The following is a 22683-nucleotide window of genomic DNA, read 5'->3' on the forward strand; positions in this document are numbered from 1 at the left end:
TCGTGCCCCACCCCCATCTCCGCCCACTGTTTACAGACCCCTTTCTGCCCAGCACCGCTCCCCACCCGGCCAGGGTCTAACCTGGCAAGTCCCGGTGTGTTGGGTACGTCACACACACATCTCTGCTCCCGACCTCTGCCCGCACCCTTCCCCTGCTATCCTTCTTCCTCATTGCCAAGCAGAGAGTAGGTACTCCATAATTATTTTTTAAATGAATAAATGAAGCGACATCATTAAAATCATCAGTATCAGTGTCTTTGGGGACAGAAAGGAAAGTATTGTTATTCATCAAGTCTGGTGATGAAAACAAGCTGTCACAGTGGACCTCAGAGATCCATGAGCTCTAAACCCCCGCTCTGCTACCCAGCCGCTTTGTGAGTTTCGGTGAGATGCCTCGATCGCCTAGGTCTGCCTCCCCCTGGGTCTGTAAAAGGCGTGTATACAAACATCAGAGATTGAGACAAGACTTAGTGGATGTGTCCAGCACATAGTAAGCTTTCGAAAAATGGCAGGTGTGTTTTTACTAGAAGCGGTAACCTCCCTCCCCCACAATGTCCTATTCCCACCTGCCTTTCCTGCTTTTCCCTTGAATCTGAAGTTACAGGCATGTGTGATATTATCCTGAATGCCGGGTGTAGGTCAACAGACGCGTCTGTGACAAACAAGAAAAAGGAGAGCTGGCCATTCCCTTTAGCTGGCTACCCGCTTTTGCAATAATGTGCTGTATTTGTCGGAGGGCTTACACGGGTCGGTTTTGTGAGTTGACATAAAAACTTGTTTCTGCCAAGTGATTCAGGTGAGCTGGGAATTTGCTTGAGACCTGTGTTGATGCTCCCTGAATACAAAGGGGCAGGGATGTTGTATGCCCAAGAAAGGCTGTGGCCATGACAATGAGATCAGGGTGGATGTATCTGAATTTTTTTTTTCAGTTTACAGAATACATTCTCATATACATCACGTGTTTTTATCTCTGTCTCCTTTAAAATCCTGGCATCTTTCAAAAATCGAGTCCAGCCACCCACCCTTTTCCTGGCTTCCCCCTGTCCCCTAGGTATCTCAGATGAGAAGGGACCTCAGGGCTCTTACCTGAGCTGTTCACCACAGCACCGTCACAGGTGTCTCTGCCTCTGGGCTGGTCCACTCGAATCCACACTCCACACTGTGTGTTCTTTCTGAGATTGACCTCACCATGTCACTCTCCTGCTTAAACCTTCAGTGGCTCCCCATTATCCTCAAGGTAGAGTTCAAAAATGGCCCCAATAACCTAACCCCAGGAATCAGCTAGGATCCCGGAGGACCCTTGCTTATGAGGACTGTTTAGACTGTGGTGACTATCTGTTGTCACCAATAATCTAATCCTATGAGAAGCCAAGCCCCAAGCTTCCCTGGGCACCTCCTGATATCGAGCTCTGTGCCTGACAGAGGGTTCCAGGGTGAGTAAGGCCCCTGCTTAGAGCTGAGAAGGCCATGGGAACAAAAGAGCAGGAACTAACAGTCGTGAGTGCTTATTACTAGGTACACTTTGTGCACAGAAACCTGTAAACTCAGTATTACTTTGCAGAGCAAGGACGTGGCCGGCTCAAGGTTGCCAGCTGGCAAGTAACAGAGCTAGGGTTCAAGTCTAGGTCTCTATGAGACCAACCCCCAGGGTCTATCCTTAGCACCATACTGCCTCGCAGAAACTCGTAGGCGAGGGTCTCAAGAGAGAAGGCAGCCTCCAAACCATGAGGCTGAGGTCTTTGGGGCCAGCTCAGGTGGGGCTATAGGGCTTCTGCTTGGAGACGGCAGGGATTTTGTCCCTGAGAGGGAGCTTAGCGGCGGGATGTGGCCCCATTGTCATTATCCTGATGACCAGACTGGCCGGGAGACCATCCAAAAGGCATTCACCCCAGAGCCTGAAGCAGTAGAAAGTAGGGCCAACCTAGAGAACCTGACAGCCTCAGGCTTGAATCCTAGCTCTAGCGCCACCCCACCTGTGTGACCTGGGACAACCACTTCACCTCCCTGTGCCCCATCTCCTCCTCAGGAGACACTGTAGTCCATCCATCTCAAGTCTTGTTGAGAGGCTGGCGTAAGGTCATGTGGGTAAAAAAAATACTCTGTCAACTAGAAAATGAATTACATACTCTCTGTGCACATATAATTCGATCCTCCGAACAATTTAGTGAAATAGGCAGGCCGGGATTTTATTTTTTAAGTTAATTTCTTTTCAAAAATTAATTTTAATTTTATAAGAAATACCCGAACCCATCCTCTTAGAAATCAGGACCGTGCCGGCGAAGCCGAGGACCCGTCTGCCACCACCTCCAGTCTGGCCTCTTTTCCCACCTTCTCGGGGGTCACTCGTCCCATGAGCTGGGTATGTAGCCCCACACCCTGTTTTTATACTTGGGCGTACAAGATACGCACCCTTAGAAAATTAGTAGCATTGTTTTGTGTTTTTTAATATAAATGGATTCGTCCTAGATGTATCATCATTCTGCAACCTGCTTTTTTCTCTCCAACAATGTTTTTGAAAGCTATCAATGTTGATCTATATAGCTCGGGCTTATTCCATTTAAGTGGCTATATTCCATCGTGCGAATATACTCCATTTTTATTTGTCCACTCCCTTACTGAGAGGCATGTAGAATGTTTTCCCTTTTCCCCTTATTATCAGCAGCGCTGTGGCGACTGTGTACCTATCTCCTAGAACATGAGCTGGTGTTTCCCTCGTACAGACTTCCGGGTTGCGGGTTTCAGACATTTTCAATTTTCGTAGATGCGGGTGCAGCTTGTTAATGAGACTTATCAGATACCGAGCTTATGTTGTATGGTAGGATCATCACGTGCGTCGCCTCATTGAACCCTTGGAGTAAAACCACCTGGGCGCAATGATCACGTCCACGTCTCAGATGAGAAGGCTGAGACCCAGAGCCCCGAGGGATTTCCTGATGGCCATGGAGCTGGATGGGGACAGAGTGTGGACCGGGACCTGGCTGTTTGAGGGCAGGAGTATCTAGGAAAAGCAAACGAGGCCATTCTGAACCCAGAACCCACAAAATTCCCAGTGGCAGTCATCTTCAGGTGATATGAAGGGATTCCAGGTCATCTCTGGGCCAGGACACTCGTCTTGTGGGCCAGGAGAACCGCCTCACCCCTCATGAGGTTTCCTTTAAGGCAGATGTCGGGGCTGAGGCATCAGGGGCACAGACTGGCAGGCACACTGAACCCTGCGATCCTAGGATCCCTTCACCGTGCTGGGCCTCTTATGAACCTGGACATCCAGCCCGGCCTCCTCCCAAATCTCCCTCTTCTGATCTCCCCACCCCACGCTGTCGGATTTTCTCCCCACCTGTCTGCCATCCCCTCCTTCACCTGCCCCTTCATTTGTTAAAAATACCATTACGTTAAAAAAAAAAAAAAAAAAACCAAGAACAAGGAAATATATAGAGAAAAAACATGTAGACATGATTTTGAATCTCACCAACCACCCATTCTCCCGTTGATGTTTTTTGAGAAATAGATGCGGCCCAAGAATCACATGTCTGGGAATATGTGTAGGAGGAGGGTCCCTCCCAACCCTGCCCCCCTCCCCGCTCCCCAGAGGTGAACCCTGTTCACACTTTCTCCGAATTCCTTCTAGAAAAATATTTTGTCCATACTCCAGCACCTATGTTGGTCTGTGATTTTATTTACTGTGAAGAGATGGTGCCAACACCCTGTTTTCTTTGCCTGCCCCCCTGGATATCTTGGGGCTCCCCTGGGCCTTTTCTCACTCCTCAGTCGGTTCTCCAGCTGTCTCAACCACCATCCGATGGTGTCTTTGGGGGCATGACACCCAAGTCACTTGCTGTCACCTTTAATTTCTTCTCTGGATTCCGGACCCCCATATTCAACTGTCCTGTTGGCATCTCCACTTGGGTGGTCCCCAGAGCCTCACACTTTTTGTGGGTGTAGCATCTTCCTGCACAAATTGGCTTCCCTCTTTCTCCCTCCCACCCCCAGCCCTGTCTCCCCAAATGGCTGTGCCTCTCCCCCAAGCCAGCAGCCTGGGGATCACCCTGGAAAGACGAACGTCAGCTGTAGAGTGCGTCTGAATCCTGGCTGTGCCCCATGTAGGTCACTGAGGCTCCCTGAGGCTCAGATCCCTCATGTAAGTCTGTGGATTAAGAGACAGTACTGGCCAGGTGCTCGGAGCCTTCCCTGGCACATAGTATCTGCTCAGCAAATTCTGCAGCAGTTATTACCATCCACGATCCCTCCCTTTCCCCAGCGCCTGTGTTCCATCGGTCACCCCCAACCGGCCATTCTCCCAGCAGGAGTGCCGTGAAGCCTTCTGCCCAGCCTCCCCCAATTCAGCACCAGTGCCTCCAATCTGTTCTGCCCTTGGCAGCTGGACAGCTGTCACTCTCCCGTTTAAACCCTCCAGCGATCACTAACACATCTGAACTCCAGGCTCTCTTTCGTGGCGTAAGGCCCAACAGAGATGCGGCTGGAATGTCCCAGCTGTTTGTGGCCAGTGCCTTCTCTGATTCTGTTTCATGCCATGCCTCCAGCCCATCTCACCAGCCCCGTGTCTCCCTGTTACAGATTATGTTTCGACGGGAGCAAACTTCTCCAACGTTTCCAAAGACACTTTCTCTCTGGCCTCGGGGCATTCATGTTCCCTGGGCCAGAAGTCCTCTTTCCCCACTCCCCGGTTGGCCAATCCCCACTTATCCATCAGGCCAGTTGCCAAGAAGACCCTTCTTCCACCTGCCCCCATAATAGCCTTTTATAAAGTTTATCGTATTCTTGAGTTCTTGGTGATGGGGCTTCCCGCCACTACTAGTTTACGGTATTTTCTTGCCTCGGGTCTGTGCCGCTGAGATGCAAGCCCTGCGGGGTGGAGAGCCCTGTTCCTCCAGTTCTCTGCTGTGTGTCCACCTCCTGGCACAGCGAGGGCACGTAGTAGTCACGTAGGAACTCATGCACCCCACAAATGTTCATTGAGCACCTTTCTGTGCCAGACATTGTTCTAAGTGCCCTAAGTGAAGGTCGGTGAACCAAACCGACAAGAATTCCTATCCCAGGGGAGTGTATATGCCAGTGAAGAGAGAGACACACAAACAATAAGCATAATAAATAAGTAAATCGTGGGTTTGAATCATAGGTAAAACTATGAAAAAGTAAGGAAAGGGTGCTTGGCAGAACCCTAGAGAGGGGCGTACAATTTTAGATGGAATGCCTGGGTTACTTTCCACTGAAAAGATCATATTTGAACAAAGATATTAAAATGGTGAGGGAGGAAGCCTGGCAACTGTCTAGGGGGAAAAACATCCCAGGCCAAGGGAACAGCCCCTGCAAAGGCTGTCAGGTGGGAGCATGTCCCTCCCCAGGCTAAGCCAGAAGGTCCTCAGGCTGGAGCTGACAGGGGTGGGGACAATAGGTCCGAGAGGCCACAGGCACAGATCATGTGGAGCCTTGGAGCCCTGTAGAAATTCGGGCTTTTATTCGGAGAGAAACGGGAGCCATTTTTTCCGACAGCTTTATTGAGGTGTAATTTACATACTATCACATTTGCTCATTGTAAGCGTTCAATTCACAGATTTTTTAGTAAATTACAGAGTTGTGCAACGGCTGCCACTTTCCAGTTTTACATTTCTTTTACCCCAGAAAGATCCTTCGTGCCCATCTGCAGTCAATCCCCGTTCCCGCCACCAGCCCTAGGCAACCAAGAATCTGTTCTCCGTCTCTATAGATTCGCCTCTTTTGGACATTTCATGTAAACGCAGTCACACAGTATGTGGGGTTTTTTTTGAATCTGGCTTCTTTCATTGAGCATAATGGTTTTGAGATGCATCTTTATTACGCATATATTCACCGTTTGTTCCTTTTTATTGCTTAATAGTATTCCTTTGTGTGGATATACCACACTGTTGTTTTTCCATTCATCTGTCGGTAGATTTTTAATTGTTTCCACTTCGTGGCTACTCTCAATCATGCTGCTGTGCATATTTGCTTAGAAGGCTTTGAGGAGACATATGTTTTCATTTCTCTTAGGTAGATACCTAGGAGAGAAGTTGCTGGAGTGTATGGTAATTTATGTTTAACTTTTTAAGAAACTACCAAAGTTGTTTTCCAAATGTATTGCTGGGTAGAGAATAGCCTACAGTAAAGCAAGGATGGGAGCCAGGAAACCGGTTGTTTAATTAACATAATTAATTAAATAAACCCACTGGGTTCGAGGAGAAAGAAGTTAGGACCGTCTCCAGGTTGGCACCAAAAAACCCTCATGGAGGACCCAGGCCAGGAAACCCTGGGCTGCAAACCCAGCCTTCCTGGCCACAGAAAGGCACAGAGAAGCGTGTCCCACCCCAACCCCTCCCTCCGCACTGCCCAATCCCCAGACAGCTCCCACGCAGCCAAAGCGTGGAAATCTCCAGTTTGGAGAAAGAATCAGCATCAGGCATGACTATCCGAAGCTACAGAGCCCTCTCCCCCCAGGGAGATGACAAATTTTCTTTGCAATTAAAATTCCTTTGAAACTGGGACCAAGGAAAATTCAGAGGAGAGAGCATTTTTCAACTGGGGGAGATACTCTTCTCAGCAATTACCATGTGTGCATTTTTACAAAAGCTGTTTCTCCTCCCTCCTTCTGCCAGGGCTCTGCTTCTGCTTTCACATCAGGGGTCCACCTTGGCCTTCATGACTTTCCCCTGGCTGGCCGGTGCTTCTCTGCCCCCTCTTGGTTGCTGAATCCCTTATACCTTCCAGCCTTCACTTCAGGACTTACTTACAATGGCACCCTCCACGAGTCCTCCTTTCCTAAACCAAAGGCCAGTTTGCTGTCATGTTCTCTCTTTGTGCTCACCCCGGTCCTATCCTCTATCCCCTGCCATTGTCCCTCCTGATCCTACAGAGATCTTTCCCCTCCTCTGAGCTCAGAGCCCCACCTCTTTGCACAGCTCACTGAGCTCTGACCACAGTGCTCTGTTGTATCTTGGCCTGGGAGTGTGATATCTGATGCATTAGAAGAGACAGGGATGGTGGAAACCTGGGTCCACTTCATCCATTCAATCCATACATATTCTTTGAGCCATTATAATGTGCCATGCACGGTGCTAAGCCCTAGAGACCAGCATTTTCTGGGTTTAGAAACAAGAGGCTAGGTTTTTTTGGACCAACCCTTCTGCTGAAAAGAGCTAAGAATGCTAGATAAAATAGAAAAAACATCTTATTAAAGCATCAAAGCACTGACAAGTAAGCTCTTTGTAAGGAATTACCAGGAATTATTAGGTCAAAACTGAAGGGAAAACAGAAACCCAGAGAAGTTAGAGAGCATAGAATCTGCTTTTATCCTGAGGGCATTTGCTGATCTCAGAAATTCTGAATTTGTTTTTTGATGATCTCACAACATAAAAGGAATTGAAATCAAAGTCCATGGCCTGCATAAGGTGGGCAGTCAAGTAGCAGATCCTTGTGGAAATAACCTGGGGCTCCAGAGGGCTTCACCCTTGGGATAAGGGTGAACCAAAGGTAGCCCAGCCTTGAATAATGGATTAGCATCCTCGTCCATACTATTTGGGTCTTCTAGGGAACTTCAAGCCTTGGATTTTTGTTTAAAGCAATCCCAGAATGGTAGCACCACAGCGAAATGCAAATCCTTTTTAACCCACTGAGCCACCCAGGCACCCCAATGCAAATCCTTTTTAGAAAAAAAAAAAATATATATATATATATATATATATACCTTCATCCTGAATTTGAAATTCTTCCTAAAGAAAAAAAAAAAAAAATCCAATGACAATGGCCAACACATAGTCAAAGATAACCAGACATGCCAGAAAACAATGCTAATGAGCTAAGTACTAGAGGTACAACATGAGCAAACCAATGATATTCCCTGCCCCGTGGGACTTACTGTACAGCAGAATAGACATCGTCAAGGCCACTAACACCCTCTGCATTGCCTAAAGGAGTCACTTCTCCATCCTCAGTTTACCTCACCTCTCTGCGGCTTTCAACATGATGATCTCTAGTTCCACTCTTGGTTTCCATGACACCACGCTCTCTTGGATGGCCTCCAACCTCACTGGCAGGTTCTTCTCAGTCTTTGTGACTCCTTTTCCCTCTATCTCATCTCTGATATTGGAGTGCCCCAGGGATCACTTCTGGGCCCACTTTCTGTCTCTCCCCAAGTGAGCTCATTCATTTCCTCAGCATTAAATATCACTACATGCTGATGATCTCAGATTTATGTCTCCTCTCCTTGGAGCTCCAGACTGTTGCATTCAACTGCCAGCGACACATCTCTACTTACATGTCTCACGAATGTCTCAAACCTATCTAAAAAGGAATTCTTATTTCCTTCCCCAAGCTTCCCTCCCCTCATTCACTCCATCATGGTCAGTGTCACACTATCCAGGGTCAAGCCAAAAATCTAAGAGTCATCCTGAATCCCTGGTTTGAATCAGGGTGGTGATGGAGATGACACAAAGTGGCCAACTTTAGGAGTTACTTAAATTGTAAAATGAATCAGACTTAATGATAGATGGATTGCCCATTGGGGGTGCAGAGGACAACTGTCAAGGTCATGACTTACAGCCTTCTGGTTTGGACCACCTGACAGAGATGGGTGCCATTCATGCAATGGGGCACCCAGGCAAAGGGCCAGTATTAAAGAAGAAGAACATATGTTTTGATATGTCTGGTTTGAGGTTTCACGGAGGCATCTAAGTGGAGGTGTTGAATGGGCAATTGTATTTTTTTTAAAGATTTTATTTATTTATTTGACAGAGAGAGATCACAAGTAAGCAGAGAGGCAGGCAGAGAGAGAGAAGAGGAAGCAGGCTCCCCACTGAGCAGAGAACCCGATGTGGGGTTCGATCCCAGGACCCTCAGATCATGACCTGAGCCGAAGGCAGAGGCTTTAACCCACTGAGTCACCCAGGTGCCCCATGTATTTTTATCTGTAGATTTCAGAAAGGAGGTTGAGCCTAAGTTGGGAGTCACCATAGTGTTCAGGGTAATTGGAGCCATTGTCATGGCTGAGATTGTGCAGGTAAAGATGGGCTTCTGACCGTCGGCTACAGGAACAAAAGCCAGGAAATGCAGAGGCATAATTAAGAAGGTAGGAAGAAACCCTTGTCTAGTTTGATGTCTCAAATACTGCTCAAAGGTCCAGTGGTAAAAGGTGGAGAACATCCATTGGATTTAGTAAGATGGAGGTCATTGGTGACCTCTGTGAGCCATCCTAATGAAACACTGGGGGATGGGAGCTAGGTGGACAGTGGGTTAAGAAGTGACTAGGAGGTGAGTAAAGGAGGCAGTAAGTACATATAGCCAGCTTTCAGAGAAGTTTGGTTGATAAGGGATGGGGCTGGGAGGTATCGGGAGGTGTGTGCTTCTTTTTTCTTTTTTTTTTTTTTTAAAGATTTTATTTATTTATTTGACAGGTGGAGATCACAAGTAGGCAGAGAAGCAGGCAGAGAGAGAGGAGGAAGCAGGCTCCTTGTTGAGCAGAAAGCCCAATGTGGGGCTCGATCCCAGGACCCTGAGATCTTGACCCAAGCCGAAGGCAGAGGCTTTAACCCACTGAGCCACCCAGGTGCCCCCGTGCGCTTCTTTTTTGTTGCTATTTATTTTATTTTATTTTTATTTATCTGACAGAGAGAGCGAGAGAGCACAAGCACGGGCACAGTAGAAGGAGAGGGAAAAGTAGGCTCCCTGCTGAGCAGAGAGCCCTATGTGGGACTGGATCCCAGGACCCTGGGATCATGACCTGAGTCCAAGGCAGGCGTTCAACCATCTGAGCCCCCCAGGTGTCCCTGTGGCTACTGTTTTTGAGATGGATTCTACTTGAGCACGTGTAATGCCAGGAGCCCATCAGAAAGGGGTGAAGATAGGGCAGGAGAAGTGAGAATTCATAATGTAAGGTTTCTCAGCTGCCAGGGAGGTGTGAGTGGCTGCAGAACCCAGATCAGGGGACAAGAGGAATGTTCCCTCCATAGCAAAGGGCAGTGCAGATGGGGATAGCCAGGCTCCCTCCTCTCTAAGATGGGGATATAACAGAACCTGCCTTCTGGGGGGGGGTGGGCTGGGCGCTCTGTGAATGGATGTTCTAACAGGCCCAGCCTGGGGAGGTAATGGCAGGTGATAAAAGCTCTACAAAGAGTCACTATTATTATCTTTCACTCTCACAACTCGGAAAGATTTATTATTACTCTCACAAGTGGATAATAATAATCAAACCTCACCTGCACTCAACTCTTCCCAGAGGATTATTTTATATTCACCATCTATTGGAGCCTCCCAACAAACCTGGAAAGATTTAACTTCCCCGTTTTACCAAGGAGAACACTGAGGCTCAGAGACGTGAAGTAACTTGCCTGGGGTCACACAGCTGGGAGCAGCAGAGTCAGGAGTCCAGTCCAGGTCCGGCTCCTGCACACTCCGTAAAGACGATGCAGGATCCGGGTCTCACCACCTCCTTTGTGGCCCCGACGGTCTGGCCCTGTGCGTGAGCTCCATTTTCTTCCATGCTCTCTCTGTTCCCTGGAGATGGGGAACCCATGACTAGAATCTGTAGCTTTAAACTCAGGAAGGAGAGGATTAAGTTCGGAACAAGGTGCCAGGCTCAACTTACTTCCTCGTTGCAGCCCCAGACGGGAGATTAAGGAGGAAGATGCTCTATCTGCCAGCTCCATCGCTTGTCAGGAGAGAGTATAAAGGAAAATCTCCCTCAGCCCCGGCATCAGCGCTGTCTATCTGTCACCCCACACGGGGCCCCGTGCGTCGTCCGGGGTGGGGGGCGCGGTGTGATTTGGCCAAACTGGTTTGCAGACTCCAGCCCCAGCAGCCCCCACCTGAGAACATAGAACCTGCGAGAAATATTCTCGCCCCGTTGCTTTTTCCCATCTGTCCCAGGCACAAGTCATAAAGAGTGTTCCCACGTCCAAGTGAAGACCCAGCTCTTTGCCAAGGTTGTACCTTGCTTTTCTGTCCTCTTCACCATCCCTCCCACCCCCCACTCCCGCACTCTGAATATCCCTTCCTGCAAGACTTCACTCGCTCCAGCCGGTCCCTCTGCCGGGCATCGGTTTTCCCCCTTGTTCTATATGGCGAACCCGTACTTCTCCTTCCAGGAGCAGTTCGAATGTCCCCTGCTGCGGGAAGCCCTGCTTGAGTCCCTTAGATAAAAACATGCCTTTACTGAGCACCTGCTATGCACTGGTCCCCGAGTTAGGCTCTGGGATGCAGTAGAGACACAGCAGATCCCGGTCCTGCCTCCGGGAGGGAGAAGTGACGATGCTGAGTATCCCTGGGACCGTGCATGGGAAGTTGCCGAGGACGTGGGAAGTGACAACACCACATGGGCAGGCTTGGGGCAGGGGGAGTGTTGACTTTAGGTCCCAGGCCCAAGAACCCAAGGGATAGGCTGTTCCCACAGCAGACCCGCCATCCTTGCTTCTTGCTGGTCTGTTGGCTCTTCTGGGTGCTTGTGTGTGCCGCGCCATTCACCAACAAGCCATGCAGAGGTGGCGGGGGGGGGGGGGGTGGGGAGCGTGTAGCGGAGGAAGCACCCGGTTAGGAGTATGACTCTGATGTCAGAGGGCTCTGGGGACGTTAGGTAAGTCACCTGACTTCTCCATGCCTCATCCCTCCGCAAAGTGGCGATAGAATTGTATCTGCCTTGTAGTGTCGTTCAAGAATTAAGTGGATTACACATGTGAGATGCTTAGAATGGTGGTATCAAGCACTCAGTGCATGTTCGCTATTTTATGACTAGTTGTTATTTTAATTGGCAGAAGATTTGGGCCCATCATCAGCTCCCCCTGTGCACTAGGGAAATTCATCCCCCTCTCCGAGCCTCTCTCCATCAGGAAAATGAGGAGCAAGTGCATTTCCAGCTCCGATATTCTGGGGTAGGAATGAGGGAGGTAGCACTGTAAGGTGGAGAGTGGTGTAAGAGAAGACCCAAGGGCAGAGCCGAGCACTAAGCAGCCCGAGGGGATCCCCAGGCAGCCTAGAGTGTTGGTGAGCCACGAAAGATAAGGTAGAGGGAGGGAGTTAGCAGCCGGATCACGGAGGACCTTAAATGCCAAAACAATGCTTCTGAGAGGTGACAGGGCTTGATCAATTATTTGGAGACTGTGTCTAGTCATTAGGGAGATAATGGGCCCTCCAGAGAGGCAGCCATCTCTCTATTCCTGGAGGATAGGAGCAGGGGCTGAGATCTAAGACAGAACCAGACATCGGGTGGAGGAGCCAAGGTCTTAAAGGGCCTGAAACCCCCAGAAAGACTCTACGCCCCTCCAAGAGCAGCCGTTGGGGGAAGAGGCAGCAGTAAGCCCAGCCCTGGATTCGACTGCTTCCTTGGTGTGGCAAGTGACCTCCCACTCATCGGCCCCAGTTTGCCCATCTATAAAATGGGGGTGATGACAGGATCTGCATCAGGGGTGCTGTGACGATTCAATGGGACAGCATCTGTGTGCCTGTCATCGCTGGGCTTACTGTGGCTCCTCTGCCTCGGTCTCCGGGAGCCTCTTCCGCTGGCTTGGCCTCTCTTCTCTCCTCCAGCCTAGAAGGAAGCGGTCGCACTGGAGTCTGGGGCTGACGAGGCTCCAGCCTGAAGCCTCCCTAAGGAGCTTGCCATGGTTACCAGCTGCCTGCAAGGAGAGGCCATAAATCCTTGTGCCCGGGGTGGTGGGAGGGAGGGCCCCACGTGTGGGGCAGGAAGGGGGGGCAGCTAAGTAGAATTGAATCTTGTTTAAGGAGGAGGCCCACGCCTCCCCGGGCCTGTAATTTACTGCGAGGTTGACAAGATGAAAGCGGAATTTTCAGTGGCATAATCGCTGGGACCTCGGGGAGGCACGGGAGATGAGCCACAAGGCAGGTGGCGGCGGCCGGGCTGTTAGCGAGCTCTAGGGCGCTGATCCCGCTGTGAACACAGCAGGCGGCAGACCCAGGGTACCGGGCTCAGGGCCGGGCCAGGGCCACGCTGGCTAAGCCCAGGGCTCAGGACACGTCATATCTGCTGTCATCTCCAGAGCTGAGGCCAGGCCCCAGGTTTTTCAGCAGATTTTATGTAGCAGAATGTACTGCCCGGGACGGCTGTGACAGCTCAGCTCGAGCCCCTTCCTGGGGACTGTCCTCAGCCAAAGGGAGCCGTCTTGCTCAAGGTCACCCCCTCTGGAGGAGTGGGCAGCCCACGTCAAGTGTCTGGTAGATGCATAGATTCGAAGGCTGGGTCCCTTCCCTCAGTGGGGAGCATCGCTGCTCTGTATGTCCTTGGACCGGCTGAGGCCTCTGCTGGGACAGCATCACCCTTCAACTTCCTTCTCACCCCCTCCGCACTGTTCCCCACAATTCTCCCCAGTAAACCTCCTGCAGGCGAATCTCCACCCCGGGGCCTATTTCCAGGGAGCCAGACCTGAGGCCTTGCATCACGAGGAGGAGGCTTGTTTTATTTTTTGTTTTTAAAGTGTACTTATTTATTTGAGAGAGACAGAACGTGCATGCAACAGCTCCATTTCACAGCTGGGAAGACCGAGGCCCAGAGGGTTGGGGGTGTGATTCAGCCTCTGTTAGCAGGTGCAGAGGAGAGGGGGGTCACGGTAGCAGCGTGCTAGGGTGGAAGCCCATGGCTTCGGAGTTGGACTCTCAGCCATGTGGGCTAGAGCAAGACCTCTCCTCGTCTCTGGTTTTCTTCAGTAGCAGGAGAGGCTAAAGCCCATCTTGCAAGCATGGTGTGAGGATGGCCTAGAGAATGAGCCGTAAGAGCTCATGCGGGTTGTGCGTGTGGGGGGGTGACTTCACACACGTCCTGATGACTCACCACAAGGTCATGCTGTTCACGGCAGGTGCCCCGTGCTGGGTCTCCATTATGCCCCTTCATGACCACCTGGCCCAGGGCTCCCAGGCCGGCATCAGAATGTGCCCGGGAGCTATCCCAGACGGAGGACAGGCTCAGACTTTCGTTGTTCAGGGCCTGGCTTCCCCACTTGCTGGCTGTAACCCGAGTGAGCTCCTTCACCTCTTCGTGGCCCGGCTTTGTCATCTGTAAAACAGTAATCAGCCTGTGGCACAGAGCAAGCAAGGGAACTCGTGTCAAGTGCTTAGTACGGTGGTCAGTAAGCACAGCTTCTTACGTCCAGCACCGGCGTACCTGGTGCCCTATAAATGTTGCCCTATTAGCATTACTATCATCCTTCCTGAGCCAGATGCTCCGGGGACCCGGGGATGTGCATTTTGAACAAGTCTGCCTTGTTACACTGCCAGCATGACGCTGGTCCTCTGATGACCCCTGGAAATCACAGTTTGACCTTTCCTTGTAAAGAAGCCCAGAGAGGGCGGGGACTTGCCCAAGGTCACCCAGCATGGCAGGATCAAAGCCAAGTCCTAACCTCGTCCACTGGCCTTCCAGTCTGGAGAGCGTTCTCCTGTACTGTAAAGGGACAGATTCCTTAATGTCATCTGCTCGGGCTGTAATAAAAATTAACTACCCTGAATATGTCATCATCAGAGCAGCTCCAAGACAGAGCAGGGACTCAGGGAGACAGATGAAATATATCAGATGTGCTCTTGGGGCACAGAAGCAGGGTCTGTAGGGACTCTTTGGAAGGCCCCCTCCCCTATGGGGACCCCCACCGTCTGCTGCTCTCCTCTCTTGTTGGGGGGTGGGGTGAGACTCACCGCTAGGCGCAGGTGGGTGCTACACGGGATTGAGTGAGCAGAGCCGAGGACAGGGCTTGGCCCTTGTCCAGCCCAGGCCCTCTCTCCCTGCCGCTCTTTGTGCATCCTACGGACAGCGGCAGGGCCACTTGGGGCCCCCTCAGTTCTAACCCTAGGCCAGAGGATAGTGTTTGACCATTGGGAGGGTGAGAGGTGAGTCCCCCTCTCCCAACGCTGCTAGCGCGGCAGCTGGTGCTCCAGGGCAGGGTCTCTGCTGGCGAGCCCTGTCTCTGCCCCAGGGATCCGCTTCAACAAATAAGCTATTGTAGGCTCGGGTCTGGGGGACCCTTCCTCCGGCTGGAGTCCGTGTTCCAGGAACTGGGTGGGGGAGGGGGAGACCCAGAGGGGGCACTGGGCCCCTGCTTAGATGGCAGAGCTGGGATCATGTTGTGCGAGCCGATGAAGTGGACAGACCATCAAGGAGGTGGGATGGGGGAGAAGGAGGTGGAAGGGGAGGGAGTCACTGACTAGAAGAGCAGGAGGAAGTGGGAAAGAGAGGAAGAAGGAACATGGCTGGAACGGAGGTAGAGGCCATAGTGCGTCCGTGCCCTGGAGTACTATACAGCAGTGAAAAGGAACGTGTGCAAGAACAGAGACAAATCTCAAAAACATAACGCTGAAAAAAGAAGCAAAATGCAAAAGAGGATTCCACCCGCGTCGGGCTCAAATACAAGCAAATCTAAACTGAGACTTTAGGAGGTCATAATGGGGTGATAAACTATAAGGAAAGGCCAGGAACTAGTTATCGTACAAGCCAGGAGGGAGGAAAGCAAGGGGTCGCGGTCAGGGAGGGACACAGCAGGGGGCTCCTAAAAAAGGGGGACAGAGCAGAGGAATCCTAAAAAGGGGGACCCATTTTTGGTATTTTGATGGACAGGTGGATCCACAGGTTTCCTTTTCTATTAGTGACCACTGACTCCTGTGTTACGTACCATACCTGAATTACTTTGTTTAATCATTTGTTAAACTCCGCATTGATGATTTGGGCACTTTTGGGCAGGAATGTTGAATTTCGCGATTTCCACCGATGAAAGAGGAGGAGGGAGAAAGAACAGGCGAGGCGGCTCCGGCGCGAGAGGGAGAAGGGGTTCCTGGGGCCATGCTTGGCTGGTACCACAGCAGGGCCCTGTCCCCCATCCGGCCGCGTTTGTAAAATGGAATAAATATTGACACGGCCAGGATGGTATTCAATTTGTCCTGATCACTGGGCTGCGGTGAGTTCTGACAGGACGCGGTGTAAAACAGCAGCCCGGGATGTAATTTCTACTGTCAACATGATGTACAGCGGACTCTGCCTGCGGCACCGGCGGGCAGGGGCAGGGCGGGCGCGGGGCGGGGAGACAGGTGCAGGCCGGGGGCATCTGGGGTGGAAGGTTCTGGGCATGTCAGCCCTGGGTAGGCAAGCAGTGGCAGCCAAGGGGCATGTGTGTGGATGTCTGTGTGTGTGTGAGTGTGTGTGTGTGTGTGTGTGTGCATGCACCTGTGTGTACTTCGCTTGCATGGGAGGCTGGGGCTTGAGAAGAGACACAGGCATAGGGTGAACTTTGTCAGGAGTCAGGAACCATGCCCTTCCCCAGCTGGGGCGTGGGGAAGGGCATGGTTCCCACTCAGAGCCGAACGCAAGCCTGTCCTTCCCGGCAGTCACCAAGCACCCGCTTTGCCCATCCTCCTTTCCCTCCCCTAGGGCAGCCTGTTTGAATTCCAGATCTACCACCAACTAGCTGTGTGACCTTGGACAAGTCCCTCAACCTCTCTGAGCCGCTGTGCTTTCTTCAGAAATGTTGAAGAGAGCTGTGAGTTGGGGGAATTCAATCAGACCAGTGACATTAAAGTGCTCTGCATAGAACTAAGTGTTACCTCTTACGATTAGCTGATTGGATGGTACCACGCCTGGCACACAGTAAAAGCACAATGTAGTACTGCTGTCTGTCCTTATTCCCACTGACTCGGTATCTGCTCAACATATGCAACCTGCCTTCCTCTCTGCCTTCAATTCCTTATATCTGCCAGGGCTGTTTCTCCAGAGGAGCAAGGCTTGGGACAAACCCCACTGGGTCCCACTGCCCCTTCAGCCTTACCAGAGGCAAGTGAGATGTGAAGGGAGGAGGTATTGTGAGCAGTAGGTACGGTGGGCCCAAAGCAATAGAACAGTGCGTGGCTCTTAGCAGGTGATCGATAGACATCAGCTAGAACAAAACAAAAGCCCCGAGTCATTCTTGATGTCGTCCCCCCCATTCACTATGTCTGATCCATAGCCAGGTCTGGCCTATTTGCTTCCTAAATATATCCTATCTGTCACCTCTTCCCCACTCCACGGTGGCCTCCCTGGTCTGAGCCCCCTCCCCCCAACTTCTGGCGACACCGTCACCACCTTGCTCACTGGTCCCCTGCTTCCTGTCCTGCATATCAGCCGTGTGGCCCTTAAGTGGCAGACTCGGCGATCTTGAAAACACAAATTTGATCACATGTCCTGCGTTCTATCCCTTCCCATGGCTCTTGAGCCAGAATCTAAAGTCCTTACGCTGCTTGTAAGTGGTCTCGCCCCCGACGCTGTGCTCTGGCCCCGGAGCTTGCAGGCCCTGGAATGGAGCTTTGCTGGGTCTGTTACTCACAACTTGTTTGTCTTCTCCTCCTTAAGATTCAGCTCAAAATCCCTTTCTCAGGGGACGGCCCCTTACCGGCCCCATCCGTCCCTAATGAGATTGTGTGCCCTGCAAAGTGCAGGGGTTCTTATACTTTGTGGTTGTGGAACTTTGTACATTTACCTGTGACATTACTGGATTAGTGAACATCACTCACACATACACACACAATGGAAAGCCATGGCCCAGGGTCTTCGATTCACCCACTGCTCCATACTTAGCCTCCAGCACAGTGCCTGGCATACAGTAGGCGCTCAATAAATATTTGATGATTCAGTAAGCAGACGAAGCAGAAGGAAACAGTGCCATCCAAGGGCATTCTGGGGGAGGGTAGTGTGGCAGTAACCAGGCAGCCCCACCATCTGTCCTTCTGTTTGTCTGTCCATCCATGCATTCTTTCATCCATACTCACATTCAGTAGCGCCCACTCAGAGCACAGCACAGAGGTATGGATCCAAGGGCATAGAGTGGTAATGGAGGCGCCCAGAGCCAGCAGGCAGGCTGCTGAGGCCAATTCAGGGAGAATTTGGTTCTGAGCCAGGGCTCTGATGAGCGAGCTCATAGGGGTCTGCGGGAGGAGGCAGAGAGACCGCAAGGAGGAGAAGGCAAGTGGTCTGGGCGCGGGAGGGTGGGCCAGAGTTGGGCATGAGGCCGCAAAGGAGACGAGATTCCTGGCAGGGGCAAAGGCCCCGAGGCACGCAAGTAGGGAACAGTGGGTGGAGTCCCTGACCAGCAGACGCGCACAGGAGAAGACGTGGTGGCAATCACATAGCGTGGGCACGTCCAGATCTCACAGGGCCTTGGGCAGCCGTGGGTGGAGTGGCTAACAGTACAGGCCTTGGAGCTGACAGCCCAGGGCTCAAACCCCAGCTCTTTCTGCCTCAGTTTGCTCATCTGGCAAATGAGGGCAGAGGAGATTACCTGCCTCGAAGGGTTATGTGGACGCGTTTTGAGCACAAAGAGCCCTTTTTGACTCTGGAGGGTAACTGATGAGTGGTAACTAACTTTATCTCGAAGGTGAAAGGCAGTCAGGGAGGATTTTGAACTGGAGAACCTTCCAGACTGAGCTGGTCTTCACAAAAACATACCCGTGCTCAGCCGAGACTGGGGGACAAGACTGGGGGGGCCCTTGGAGCAGCCTTTGCAGGTGGGGTGACCATGGGAATGGCGTGGGTATAGCCCCAACTGTGCTCATCCCCTCTCCCTTGATCTCCCACGTTTGCCCCCCTAGGTGATGGTCCAGCTATCAAGCCCAGAAGCTTTCGGAGGTTCCTACCCCACACACCAACACACTCAGAGATACAAGCCCACCCCACCCCAGCAGTACACTGCTGAGCTTAGAGGACATGGCATCACACCCACGGCCCCAGAAATAGCCCATGGGCTCAGCCCACACAGAGCAGACTCCCACCTGGTGCCTCACCCCACACTTAGGGAGCGTTTCCAGTGTGCAGGGCTGCAGAGCACGCATCATTACTGACACAGAGGCACACGTGTGTTCACGCATGCCAGGGCACACCAGGCAATCACTAGTCTGCACTCTAGTTTAGGGCTTCATGGTGCCCTCCACCTGGGAGGGGTGGGAGCGGGGCAAGAGAGGTGAGCAGAGATGAGGCAGCCCTTGGACAATGCCTCAACAGCTCCCGTGTTGCACTAGGATCCCTTCTGGCCTGAAGGGAGAGCACTGAGCTGGAGAGATAATTTTCCCCCAGGGAGAAGAAAGCAGCCAAGTGCAGAGCTCTAGGCTCAGGATCCAACGGGCATAGTGCCCCTGGGGACTCAGACAGGGCAGACAGGAGCCAGGTTGCCAGGTCCAGCTGCTGCTGGCAGCCCCGCCTCACCACTGGAGCTGGAGGCGGGGGCGGGGAGGGGGAGGACCGCCCTGGCCCGGACAAGCCTTCACTCTTCTTGGAACGAGGTGTGCTTGTGGGCTCCAGGGCAGTTGTTAAATAACCGCATGAGTGAATAAAGGAATGAGCAGACAAATATCTGCGAAGTCTTTTACCTGGTCAGGACACCTGGTACAAAGTGGGGGTCCAGTAAGCAGCTGTCAGGTGACCAGATGAGAACGATGGTCAGTATTCTCCCGTCAGCTAATATTATTGCCAGACGCCATAGATCCCACCACGTGCCTCATCCCCGCGAATCCTCCCATGGACCCTAGGAGAGAAGCCCCGTTAGCCCCACTTTTCAGATGAGAAAACAGAGACTCAGAGAAATGGAGCACATGACCAACGTCAAACATGCAGTAACTGAACTGGGACTCAAAGCCTGGTCTGACTTTGGACCTCATTCATCATCGTAGTTCCCCTGAATGTTAAATCCTGCCCCAGAGAGAGGGGCTGGGAAGATGGTCAGGAACTTTAGGGAGGAGGCAGAGGGGAGAAGGTCCAGGCTGCACCATGAAGTGTCCCCTGCTTTATGTTGCCTGCGGGTCACTGTGCCCAGCCCTTCTTAGTCTTGGCAGACAGAGAGGCTAGGAAATGAATGCCGATGGGTAGGATAAGAAGCCCTTCCTCTGTCCCCAGGGAGACGGCCAGATGACAAAGGAGGGCCCAGAGCCTCTAGCTGGCAGTCATACAGCCTTGGCAGCAATGATACCAGGGTTTTGAGAAATCAAGAAAGGACACGCAGGCCACCCAGCCTAGACTCTGGAAGGACACAGTGTGGACAGTGACAGTGATGCCCAGAGCATAGATGAGGCCACAGCAAATCAGCAAGGCTGGCAGGTCCTCTCAGAGAGGGTAACTGATGAGTGGTAGAATGTTGCCCAGGCAGTTCCCAGTATCTCTCTGAGGCAAGACCCTCCAGAGTTCCTTCCAGGGTCCAGCTCTATGCTTGGCCCTGCCAGGCGTGTGTGGGAAGGAGCAGGGAGGGATGGAAGAAAGGAGAGTCATGGCTTCTGTCCTCCAGAGCCTGCCATCACAAGTGACACCAAACCCCAGAGAAGACTCAGCCAGATGGGTCTGAGGGAGTTCAGAGGAGAGTGAATGAATCTGGAGAAAGTAGGAGCTGGAACTGGATCTTCAAGGCCCCAAATGGGTAAAGCCAGTGGTTCAACAACATTATCCAAGGCACAGATTTGTACCATCCTTCTTAGTAAGTCCCTGTGGTCTCTTAGCGGTAGTGGCTTCCCTCGTTGTTCCAAAATGGCTGCTATAGCTCCAGCCATCACCTCCTCAGACATGCAGAAAATGAAAAGTTTCTCCTCAAACCATGTCTTTTTATGATTTTTTAAAAAGACTTCACTTATTTGAGAGAGAAAGAAAGAGAGCACAAGCAGGGGGAGCAGCAGAGGGAGAAGCAGGCTCCCTGTGGAGCAGGGACCCTGATGCGGGGCTTGATCCCAGGACCCCAGGAAGTCAGATGTTTAACCTACTGAGCCACCCAGGGGCCAAAAGGCATCTCTTTTTAGAGAACAAAAAACAATTCCCAGACGCTCTCCAACAGTTATCCCTTTAGATCTCACTGGCCTGAATTGTGTCATGTGATACTTTCTAAACCAATCACTGGTGGGGAGAGAGGAATGATTCTCCTTGGTTTAGACTAAGCAGTGTTCACAGAGGCGGAGCAGAGCACATGGCGAAGCTTGGGAGTGAATATTGAAACAGAATTGAAACAAGAAAGGACTGGGAAATGAATTGGCTGTTAGCAGTTGGCTAATCTATACTTCCCTTCCATCTCTTTTAAATATCACAAGACCCTAGACTGCTCAGCTATGGGTGGGGGCTGGGGGAGCAGGGAAAAGGAATCTTCAAAAAATCCCCAAAGGCACTGTCACCCACCCCCACCTGTGTCTCTGCCTCCCTGCCTCCCAGTTTCTCTTGAACCCACTCCATTCAAGCCTGCACACCCCCATGCCTCCAAACTAGCTTTGATCAAGGCCGCCCATGACCTCCATGTTGCTGGAACCAACGGTCAATTCGAAGTCCACATCTGACTTGACCTGGCAGGAGGATGACCATACAATTCATCATCTAAACTGGGAGAAGAGGGGGTGGGACACTATTGGCCGTGATGCCGGGACCACAGATGTAAAGCTCGACTGTCACAGGCAAGGCTGGGCAGATGGTCACTCACCCGACAGAGCAGTGGGCACAGTAGATGGCCCCTCCTCCTTGAGCACGGTCTTCCGTGGGCTTCCAGGAGAACTCCTCTCTCCGGCCACTCCTCCCTGCCTTTCTCTTTCCTCCTCTTCAGCCTCCTTCACGCGGCTGTCCTCACCTCCCCGAACTCTGTAGTGAAGGTGCTGGGTCTCTTCTCCACTTGCACTCAAGACTTTGTGGGCTTGTCCGAGCTCATCTCTAAGTATCATCCAAGTTCCCAGATGCGCCCCTGCAGCCAGGCACCCCATCCTGGGCTCCTGCCTCTAGGTGCCCTGGCCTGCTCCACGTGGCTACTGGATATCTAAGAGGCATTTGAATGGAACACATTCCATGTCTGCTCTGCCCACAGCTGCCTTCAGCTTGGGGAGAGGAAACCTCACCATTCCCCTTACTGAGGCGGCCTGATGACCATGCTTGGTTCCTCTTTCCCTGGCATCCCCTCTCGGACCCACAACGTAGCCCACGGCACAGCTTCACTTCTTGGCACCTCCACGGCTCCCCCTTGGTCCAAGACACCCTCACTTCTTGTCTGCATTATTGAAATGGGCCCCCAGCTTCCCCCTATTTTGAACACAATAGCTAGCCACAGTGATCTTTTAAAATAGAAATTAGATGATGCCATTGTTCTGCTCAAACCCTTCCAGGGTAGGGGACCCATCTCACAGTAAAAACCCAAAGGAGACCCTGCAAACCCTGATGCCCCCCTCCATATTATCTCTGACCCCATCTCCTGCTACTCACACCCCATCACTCCATTTCAGCAACAAGGGGCTTCTTGCTGTTCCTCCTGCACACCAAACATGCACTGACCTCAGGACCTTTGCACTTGCTGTTCCCCCAGTCTGGAATTTTCTTCTCCCAGCGATGTGCAGAGCTCCCTCCTTCCCTAACTTTGGACCCCTGTTCAAATGTCACCTTAGCCATGAGGCCTTCCATGACCACCTTCTATAAACTATCATTTGTAACAGGTGATTGAGAGAGAGAGAGAACAAATCCCCCTCCATTCTAGCACTTCCCATGCCCCTTACCCTGCTTTGTTTTTCTTTACAGCATTTACCACAAACTGTCATGTTATTTATTTATTTGTTTATTGTCTGTCCCCCATTATACTTGCAAGGGCAAGACTCTACCCATTTCTTTTCATTGTGCCTAGAACGGCGCAGAGTGGAAACTCACAAATGCCTACAGAATGAATGACTTCCATGACTGCAGACACAGGCCCGCATGCACACAGGAAT

The 22683-nt window shown here is 51.6% G+C and overlaps 1 protein-coding gene across 3 annotated transcripts in view; it reads left to right on the plus strand.

Annotated features, from left to right (window-relative positions):
* The window catches only part of CDH22 (cadherin 22), a 120545-nt gene that overhangs the window by 25051 nt on the left and 72811 nt on the right, over positions 1–22683 (plus strand). Inside the window, exon 1 of one of the 3 annotated variants that reach the window (XM_032350475.1) lies at positions 9557–9571. The exons of the other annotated variants lie outside the window; for them this stretch is intronic. The gene's annotated coding sequence lies outside the window, so the exon portion shown is untranslated. Of the gene's footprint in view, positions 1–9556; positions 9572–22683 lie in introns of those variants that run through there. 3 annotated transcript variants of the gene reach the window in all.

Source organism: Mustela erminea, chromosome 7 (genome assembly GCF_009829155.1).
Source record: "Mustela erminea isolate mMusErm1 chromosome 7, mMusErm1.Pri, whole genome shotgun sequence".
In the NCBI taxonomy this organism is placed as follows: domain Eukaryota; kingdom Metazoa; phylum Chordata; class Mammalia; order Carnivora; family Mustelidae; genus Mustela; species Mustela erminea.